Genomic DNA, 8,720 nt, shown 5'->3' with positions numbered 1-8,720 from the left:
TCCAAAGATCTCACCTAACCCTAATCACCTCCCAGAGGTCTCGCCTCTAAACCCCACACTTCGGTGACAAGTCCACCCCTGGAAGGCCTCACGATGGGATTAAACCCCAACCTGAGTTTTGGAGGAGACAAACCAGATCGAACCAAAGGCGCCTCCTCCACTCTGTATCCACCTGCTGGCCGACAGCGGCCCCAGGCCCCTTCTGAAGGCCCCGCCAAGCAGCCACAGAGACGGCGGCTATGCAGAGGCTGGAGCCACCCCACCATCTCCTCCAGGACCCCCCCCCCAATCCCTGCCAGCGGCCGGACATGGCTGGCCTCTGGCACCGCCTAGTAGAGACGCCTTCTCTGCACCCTCACTTCCCAGGCCCCTCCCATGATAAATGTGCAGCTACCTAGACCCACAGAGGCCGGCTTTTGGACCAAGCCCTGCTGACACGGTTCCAGGCGACCTCGGCTGTCGGCAGGAGAATCCTCGGGATGATCCACTGGCCCCGGCCCGAGTGGTTGCAGGGACATTAAGGACCCTGCTGCCAGAGCTCGGGGACACTGGTGGCCCACGGCTGCAGCAGTAGACGCTCACCTCCCTGGAGTTACACGCACCTGTCAGGGGAGATAAAGGACAGAGGCGCCAGGGGGGCTGCTGGGCCACTCCCAAGGTCACTGGAAAGCCGGAGAGAAAAAGGAGCTCACGGCGGACTTCCCAGCTCCGGCTCTGAGGGATGGCCACAGGCCCTCCCATGCCAGGGGAATCGTATACGCCCCCTGAGGGAGGTCCGTGTAGGGCAGTGGGGGTCATCCTCAAGCCTGCCCACCTCTCATTGATTCTAGATCTACAGCCATAGCTGAGGGCCTATAGTGAGCCGTGGGGGATCCGGCACAAAGCAATCCCCACAAGGACGCATCCCATGTGCCCAAAACTGCAAGACGCAGTCCCTTAGAGGCCCGGGGATGCCTGTGTGGGTGACTGGGGACAGCGTTGAGTCTGGCCCAGTGCATTGGTGGGCTGCACCAAGCTGCGGTTCTGGATTCGTGACTGGAACGGCCCTGAGGGTTTGTTCGGTTCCATCATTGAAACCTGCACCCCCGGGGTCCTCCAGGTGCCACACTAGAGTAGGACGAGCCAGACAGCGGCTCGCAGACTCAGAGCCCCGCCACGGGAAGCAGCGGAGAAAGGCTGCAGCCGAGAGGGTGGGCTGTGGGCTGCCCTCTGGCGCCGCTTGGGCGCGCTCCTTCCACACCTGAGTGTCTGTGCTGCGTTCTGCTTCTCTGCTTCTGACCAGTGTCCTGCTCAGGTGCGCGCTGGGAGGCAGCAGGGAGGGCGCAAGTCCTCGGGTCCCTGCCACCCTCGGAAGAGACGAATTGAGCTGCAGGCTCCTGGCTTTAGCATGGCCCCCGGATCTGGCTGTTGGGAGCATTTGTGGCATGAGCCATTGGATGGAAAATCTCTCTCTCTCTCTCTCTCTCTCTCTCTCTCCCCTCTCTGTCTCTCCCCTTCTCTTTGCCTTTCAGATAAAATGCAAAATAAATTACGACTAAACAAATAACTCTTCCTCTTAGTTCCCGCGAAGGGGACCTGAGGCCATTTACCACGCAACGGTGCAGAGGGGACGAGAAATAACGCTTTTAGGGTTACTGGGTGTGGATCTGCACTGACAGTAGTTCTGAAGAGCCACAGCGGCCCCGTCAGTGAAGGCTCTGGGAGCATTCTGGGTGTCTGCTGCCGCTTACAACCACAGCTCCTTGTGTTCGTACGTGGGGGGCCCAGGGATCAGGCAGGGCTCAGCAGGAGATTCTCCCGCTGCTGTGGCACCAGCTGAGAGCACTCAGTGCTGCCCCACCACCAGTGGGTTTGTTCTGGGGGAGCCGAGGCAGCTTCTCTCACATAGCTGGTGCCTGGCAGGGGTGGCTGGGAGATGTTAACAACGCTGCAGAATGTCAGCTAATTAGGAGAGCTTTACCCAGATCCTGCTCGTATGAACCCACGGCATCCGGGACCCACGGCATCCGGGACCTACCACAGCTCAAGGTTATTTTCCCAGTGCTGGAATGCACCGTGGGACTGTCACTCCCAGCAACCGGTGGTTCCCTGACCTACAGAGTGAGGGCTGTTCTGGCAGTAAAGCCCACTGGAAGCTCCCCAGAGGCCGAAGACCAGACCGGAAGGATCTTCCCTTGCCCCCTCCCGGAGGGATGGCTGAGGCTGGTGTCACCGTGGGGGACTGGGAGGACACAGGAGAGCTGACCACCCTTCAGCTACAGGGTCCACGCAGAAGCCAGGGGATCTCAGAGAACAGTGGTAGTCATCGAACACTCCACCGGGGAGTGACTGGAGCTGGTCCCTGCACCCTGTGCCTTCCTCTCTCTTGCTTTGGCGGGGCGGGCGCGCCCTCACCCTCCAGCCCCAGGGCTGCAGTGGTCTCCGCCCACGTTCACACTCTGCACCATAGGGGCTTTGATTGCCTTTCCCTTCCACAGCAGGTCACACAGCCCCAGCCAGCCCCTCTCTGACGCCATTCCCAGGTCAGCCAGCCGCTGATCTGCAGACACCTACCCACATGTGGATTGGCTTCCCTCTGCCCAGCCTGAGAAAACACCACCCATGCACTCACCTGCCCTCACCATGGCCCGCAGCTCCGCTTCTCTCCAGGGAACTCATTTTGCTGTAAATTAAGCACGCACTGGGCCCATGGATTCAATGACTCACCACTCGTTCCCCATCACCCTGAAGCAGCCGGCTTAAAGGAATGGTGCAAAAGGGGCCGACACTGTGACGCAGCTGCGATGCTGGCATTCCGTGTGAGCGCCAGTTCAAGGCCCGGCTTCTCCACTTCCGATCCAGCTGCCTGCTAATGTGCCTGGGAAAGCAGTGGAAGATGGCCCTAGTGCGTGGGCCCCTGCCCCCACGTGGGAGACAGGAAGAAGCTCCTGGCTCCTGGTTCTTGGCTTCCGCCAGCGTGCAGCCATTTGGGGAATGAATCAGAGGATGGAAGACCTCTTCCTCTCTGTTTCTGTTTCTCTCTCTCTCTCTCTCTCTCTCTCTAATTCTGCCTTTCAAATAAAAAAAATCATTTAAAAAAGCTTCTTTCCTTTATAGAGACAGCTCACTTCGGTATTTCTCTGTAGTAATGCAAAGTGGACTGACCCGGGCTTGGTACACCCCGGGTATCACAGGGGTGCAGGTGCACAGAGGCAGCGCCCTTCTCTGGCAGCAGTTCCCCAGGCACCTTGCCCAGTCAAGGCTGGACAGATGCCCGCCCTGCAGATGAACTGTTCCCATTTCACAGATGAGGAACCTGAGGCTCAAAAGAGGGAGTTCCAGGCTGGTGCTGTGGTATAGCCGGTAAAGCTCCGGCCTGCAGTGCCGGCATCCCATATGGGCGCCAGTTCGAGTCCCAGCTGCTTCCACTTCCCATCCAGCTCTTTACTACGGCCTGGGACAGCAGTGGAAGATGGTCCAGGCCCTTGGGCCTCTGTGCCCACATGGGAGACCCGGAAGAAGCTCCTGGCTCCTGGCTTCAGCTTGGCCCAGCTCCAGCCATTGCAGCCATTTGGGGAGTGAACCAGCGGATGAAAGACCTCTCTCTCTCTCTCTCTCTCTCTGCCTCTCAAATAAATAAATCTTTAAAAAGAGAGAGAGAGAGAGAGAGAGAGGGAGTTCACCTAGCTTTGGTGTCACAGATGGTAAGAGGCAGAGCCAGGATTTGGTCTGCCTGCGGTCGCACAGACACCGACAGTAGGGCCAGTGTGCCACCTGTGGGGCTGCAGACATGGATGGATGAGCGTCACAGCACGAACAGGCCCAGCTCACCTAACCCTAACCCCAACCCCAGCTCAGGCAGCTGCAGCCCCAGACAGCAGGCCCAGGGCTCACGCTGCCTCCCCGGGTCTGATTGGCTGTACCCCTCCAGCCCAGTGCTTCAGGCTACAGGAGGCTGCAGGGGGCTCCAGCACGTGCCCCATGAGGCAGAGCAGGGCACTGCAGAGGCACGCAGGGGAGGTCCAGCGCCAGACTTGGAGCGCCTGCCGAGGTGGTCATTAGCAAAGTCTTAGCCCGCAAGCTAAGAATAGCTCAGCCGCTGAGGTTGAAACAAGGCCCCCCAAAAGCGCGCACTGTAAACGTGACCCCCAGAGCAGCAGTGGTGGGGAGTGGGGCCCGACGGGAGGTCACAGCGGGCTGGGTCCTCACAGGGCCATCCAGCCGGGACCTTGCAAGTATGTCGGTGGCCTCTGCTCGCTCCCGCTTCTCTTTGTTCTTCCGACAAGGGGGATGCACCAAAAAGCTGCAGACGTGGGGGCTTCCTACCGCCCCCGGCGCCTCCCCCAGGACCTCCCCAGGAGCCAGGCAGTACGGGGAGGCCTCCCCTGAGAAAGAGCGGAGCCAAGAGCAGGCGCGGGAATCACACAGAGAAACACTTCTGAGCTGCCGCTGTGGCCACAGCGTGGCACTGGCGCCTGCAATGCTGGTACCCGTGTGAGCCCTGGTTCGAGTCCCGGCTGCTCCACTTCCAATCCCGCTCCTGCTGATGCTCCTGTGCAGGCAGTGGAAGATGGCCCGGGTGCCTGGGCCCCTGCACCTGTGTGGGGGGTCCAGATGGAGTTCTGGGTACCTGGTTTCTGTCACAGCCACTGCGGCCATTTGGAGAGTGAACCAGCAGATGGAAGATCTCTCTCTCTCTCTCTCTCTCTCTCTCTCTCAAATAAATAAATCCTTTAAAAAAATAAGAAAAGAAAAGAAAAACTCTCTGAACCCTGGTGGGAGGGCAGAAATACATCCCACAGACTCTCAGCTGTGGCTGGGAGACCCCAGCTCCTGACGAAAACTGAAGCCGGACCAAGTGATGGAGACCACCGCTCCAGGGAGGTCACACCGCCCCGCTGTGTAGACTAAGACACTTCATCGGAGAAGACGTGTGTGTGGCGCGTAGGCAAGGCGCAGCAGTGGCACAGGCGGCACTGGGGGTGACCAGCCCCAGCAGTCCCGACCGCAGGGACTCAACTTCCCAGTGAGAGGCCTGGTGGAAGAGCAGACTTCTACACTCGATGTCCAGATTTCAAACAGAATTATGAGACACGCAGAGAGGCGAGGCCAACACACACACACACACACACGCTGTCAAGAGGCGAAGCAGTCGGGGCGGCACTGTGTTGTAGCAGGGTAAACGTCCGCCTGCAATGCAAGCATCCCCTATGGGCACCAGTTCAAGACCCCATTACTCTACTTCTGATCCTGCTCCCTACTAGTGAGCCTGGGAAAACAGCAGAGGATGGCCCAAGTCCTTGGGCCCCTGCACCCACGTGGGAGACCTGGAAGAAGTTCCTGGCCCCTGGCTTTAGCCTGGCTCAGCCCCAGTTGTTGTGGCCATTTGGGGAGTGAACCAATGGGTGGGAGATCTCTCTGTGTCTGTCTGTCTGTCTGTCTCTCACTCTCTGTATCTCCTCCTGTCTCTTGTAACTCTGCCTTTCAAGTAAATAAAGAAAAAAATTAAAAAAAAAAAAAAAGGTAAAGCAATCAACAGACTCAGACTCAGTAGGACCCAGATACTGCAACTCCAGACAGCCCCCTGTGGGGAGCAACTCGGACTAGACTAAGTTACTGGAATTAAGACTTATTCTATGCATCTGCTCTCCCACAATATGGCGCTGGGAGAGGAGTAAACAGCTTCTACGCAGCTGCCTCTCGCCAACTTGAGTGATGACCTGCATGACCTGATGATCTTGCTCCTGATTGGAGGAGAGCAGCATACTCGGCGTGTGGGTAGCAGAGTTGGGATTGGTGGAAGAGGGCTATAAAGGAGGAGAGAGACAACATGCACCAGGAACATCCGGATAACATCTGAGCAGCCCCCAAGAGAGCTGGCCGGCGGTGTGCCACTTCCCCGTGGAAGTGGGGAAAGTGGCAGGGGGAACCGCCCTTCCACGGAGGTGGAAGGACGGTAGCCAACCCGGGAAGAACCAGCAGCAAACCTGGGAAGGGCCGAGCAGACAAAAAACAGTGCAGGGTTTAGTGTCGTTCCTCCGTGAAGAGGGGGAGCGACATAATGGTGCCGTGACTCGGATATGAAAGCTAGGAGGGATAATGGTGCCGTGACTCGGATAGGAAGCCTAGGAGCGACAGCCCCCAACTTGCAATTTTGTGACACTGGGATAGTGGAAGGTGATAGACACGTGGTAGTGACCATCCTTCAAGTTCTGAGTTTTGCTCTTTCCCTAAGGAAAACACACGGCGCTGCACTGTTGGTGGGCCTCGAAGGCTCTACGGTTCCTGCACAGGGGGACGAAACGCAGCTCCCACTTCCCCCTGGTCACCTTGTGATGAGTTCCTCAGGACGAAGCCGCTGGCCACTTGAGGAGCAGCTGAGTGCAGGAGCTTTGATAACTCCAATCACCACGCGAAAGGCTCGGGGGGGACAGGTGAACGGCATGTGTGAACGGCCGGGGGATTCCATCACAGGGAGAGAAACTACAACAATAAAAGGAAAATGCTAGAGGGGCCGGCACTGTGGCGCAGCGGGTGAAGCCGCCGTCTGCAGCGCCTGCATCCCATATGGGCACCGGTTCCAGTCCCGGCTGCTCCACTTCCGGTCCAGCTCTCTGCTATGGCCTGGGAAAGCAGCAGAAGATAGCCCAAGTCCTTGGGCCCCTGCACCCGCATGGAAGACCTGGAGGAAGCTCCTGGCTCCTGGCTTCGGATCGGCGCAGCTCCGGTCATTGTGGCAAATTGGGGAGTGAACCAGCGGATGGAAGACCTCTCTCTTTGTGTCTCTCCTTCTCTGTGTAACTTTTAATTTCAAATACAATAATCTTTTAAAAAATGGAAGTGCTAGAAATGAATGCCATCATCAAAGAGAGCGACGTCCACAGGTCCATCTGAAGACTCAACACAGGCCGGCGCCGCGGCTCACTAGGCTAATCCTCCACCTTGCGGCGCCGGCACACCAGGTTCTATTCCTGGTCGGGGCGCCGGATTCTGTCCCGGTTGCCCCTCTTCCAGGCCAGCTCTCTGCTGTGGCCAGGGAGTGCAGTGGAGGATGGCCCAAGTGCTTGGGCCCTGCACCCCATGGGAGACCAGGAGAAGCACCTGGCTCCTGGCTTTGGATCAGCGCGGTGCGCCAGCCACAGCACACCAGCCGTGGCAGCCATTGGAGGGTGAACCAACGGCAAAAGGAAGATCTTTCTCTCTGTCTCTCTCTCACTGTCCACTCTGCCTGTCAAAAAAAAAAAAAGAAAGAAAAAGAAAAAGAAAGACTCAACACAGCCGAGAGAAAATCAGTGAACCTGGACAGAGGTGAAGAGAAGTCGCCAAACTGAAACTCAAAAGAGGAAAACTTGGGGGGGAGGTGGAAACAGGACAGAGCATCCAACAGTTCCAAGACAATGTTGCTCAGCCTGAAATACGTGTGGTTGGGATCCCAGAAGAAGAGAACATTTGAGGTCACAAAGTTAATGAAGGACACCAACAACAGACCCAGGAAGCTCGTGGGTGTAAATTGAAAACCTGAACCTCCAAAGCTTCTAGAAGAAAACAGGATAAAATCCTTCTGATCTTGAGGGTTTTTTTGTTTTTTTTTTGTTTTTTTTTTTAGATTTATTTGAGAGGTAGAGTTATAGACAGAGAGATTTTTTTTTTTTTTTTTGACAGGCAGAGTGGACAGTGTCAGAGAGAGAGACAGAGAGAAAGGTCTTCCTTTGCTGTTGGTTCACCCTCCAATGGCCGCCGCGGCCAGCGCACTGCGCTGATCCGAAGGCAGGAGCCAGGTACTTATCCTGGTCTCCCGTAGGGTGCAGGGCCCAAGTACTCGGGCCATCCTCCACTGCACTCCCAGGCCACAGCAGAGAGCTGGCCTGGAAGAGGGGCAACCGGGACAGAATCCGGTGCCCCGACCGGGACTAGAACCCGGTGTGCTGGCGCCGCAAGGCGGAGGATTAGCCTATTGAGCCGCGGCGCCGGCCGAGAAATCTTTCATCTACTGATTCACCCCTAAAATGGCCACAATCTAAAGCCAAGAGCCCGGAGCTTTCTCCAGGTCTCCCACATGGGTGCAAGGGCCCAAGGACTTGGACCATCTTCTACTGCTTTCCCAGGCCACAGCAGAGAGCTGGATCAGAAGAGGAGCAGCTGGGACTTGAACCAGTGCCCATATGGGATGCTGGCACCAGAGGCTGAGGCTTAGCCTACTATACCACAGTGCCAGCCCCAAGGGTTTCTTTTTTTAAATACAATATGAAAAGTACAAAAGAAAAACTGATAAATTAGACTTCATTAAAGTTAAGAGCTTGTTAAGATACCGTTAAGAAAGCGACGGCACGGCAAGTGTTGCGGTGCAGCGGGTTAAGCCCCTACTCTGACGTCCACGCCAGCATCCCATAAGAGTTTTGGTTCCAGTCCTGGCTGCTCCACTTCCAAACCAGCTCCCTGCTAATGTGCCTGGGAAATGCAGCATGTGGGCAGTGAACCAGCAGATGGAAGATCTCTGTCTGTCTCTCTCTCTCTCTCGCTGTAACTCTGCCTTTCAGGTAAATAAATCTTTATTTTTAAAAAATGAAGGCAACAAAAGATAAAATAGAAAAACCAAACTTTATCAACATTAACACCTGTGTATCAAATAAAATTATTGAGAAAGCAAAAAGGAGTGGGCCTCCAGTGCCGTGGGTAAGGGGCTGCTCGGGACACCCACATCCCGCACTGCCGTGGCACGCACCAGCCCCAGGTACACTTCC

This window comes from Oryctolagus cuniculus, chromosome 1 (assembly GCF_964237555.1).
Source record: "Oryctolagus cuniculus chromosome 1, mOryCun1.1, whole genome shotgun sequence".
NCBI lineage: Eukaryota > Metazoa > Chordata > Mammalia > Lagomorpha > Leporidae > Oryctolagus > Oryctolagus cuniculus.
This window is presented reverse-complemented; position numbering follows the sequence as displayed.